Genomic DNA, 1,782 nt, shown 5'->3' on the forward strand with positions numbered 1-1,782 from the left:
TTTCAGGATTGTCCCTTATTCTGATATCTAAAATTTTTCACAGATAAAATATTTGCACCTAATTTTTTTCCTTAGTTATATTGTGTTCAAATAATTTTATATTTTTTGGTAGAGATTAAGTTTAAAGTACATAATATTCCTATAACTTTTTATGTTAAAGAGATTAGCATATGGGTAGGAATATTGTATTACCCTGTGGATTGTGTTGAAGAGTAATTTATTTGTGAAAACGTAGCTTCTTAGTTCTACTGGTCCCTTGGGTAGAATTTGAACTTAAAATAATTTCTTACCAAACCTCAATTTTGCTCATCGACTTGAAGCTTCAATTCTAATTCAGTGTATCCATTTTGAAGAAATGTTAATCTGCAGTAATTTTGTTTATTTAATTTTGGTATGTTAGGTTTTTCTTTTTTGTGCTGTTTTTCTAATTATGAGGGTTTTGTTTTATATCAAGATATTGCAGCAGAAGCCACACTTTGAAGAGTTCACGCCGCACAAAAAGATGATGAAATGCCACCTATTGAAGCTATCATTGCTCTAGTGGAGGTGGAGCTTAAGATTGCTAGGCATGACGTATGCTTTTGTTTTGCAATATGACCCCTTAAATTTTGTTTTAAGATAGTGTTGAAAAAACTTTATGTAGTTTTTATATATCAGTTTTGAGTGTTTATTTTGGCTTCCCACACTTCGAAGAGTTCACGTGAACAGAAAGATGATGAAATGTCACTCATTGAAGCCGAAATTGCTCCGCTAGATGAAGAGCTTAAGTTTACTAGGCAAGAGGTATACTTTTGTTTAAGCCTTTTAATGATCTTCTCAAAGTGGATCACCTCATTATAAGTGGCGATCAACTCCTCATCCTTTGCATAGCTGGCAGATCGAAGATCTGAACTCATGATCCTGAATTTAAGGTATGTAGTGACCAATCTTCTTTGCAGCATCATACTTTACTTGGATGGCATCAAGCCTAGCTTTCAAGTTATCAATCTCCTGGAGAATGGTCTCAAGTTGCAGAGAAGTGGGCCAGAGACATCAAACCCCTTCAAGACGGAAAGTTCAAACTCTAACTTTCAATTTTCTTAGTAGCCGAACAAGCTTTAGCTATCATGGTCACCTCCATCTTTTTCGTAGCCTTGGCTTCATCTTGGTCAGTATGTATGGGTTTGGTTGCTGGGATTTCAATCTTTTGCATTATAGCAAGCAGATAACTCCTCATATAATGAGTCGTACGCTTCGTAAAGGAACTCGCGTAGACGACCTTCCCAACGCCATCAACAAACTTGGCACATCCATCCATGTCCTCAAGTAGATCGAGCTTCAACAATGCACAAATCTTAACAAACTCTCTGAAGGCAGGTTAGTGGATTTCTCACAACTACCCACGCTAGCAGACTTTTCTCAGCAACCGAATTAGTCCCTGTAGCAGGAGGAATAGACCCAGGCACCACTTTACATGCAAAATCCACCTTTCCGCTCTTCATTGCAATAAGCCTCTTCGAAGTCGAACCAGACTTAGCTCCAGACAAATGTCTCAATACAGATCCAGATACCGGGGGCACGACAAAACTTTTATGATGTTCAATTTTGTCAGTAATCGTTCTAGCCATCTATGGAGTAGCAGGCTTCATAATCAAATTCATCAGCCTCTTTCTTCCCCTTGGATGAAGTTAAATCAATCATAAGCTTCTCAGCAGCAGGTGGACCCTCATGGGTAGCAGAGAAAATCTTTGGCTTCTTCTCAATTGGGAAATCTCTAATAGGCAGCGATGACATTTTCTTCCC

This window comes from Malus sylvestris, chromosome 2, assembly GCF_916048215.2.
Source record: "Malus sylvestris chromosome 2, drMalSylv7.2, whole genome shotgun sequence".
NCBI classification, from domain to species: Eukaryota; Viridiplantae; Streptophyta; class Magnoliopsida; order Rosales; family Rosaceae; genus Malus; species Malus sylvestris.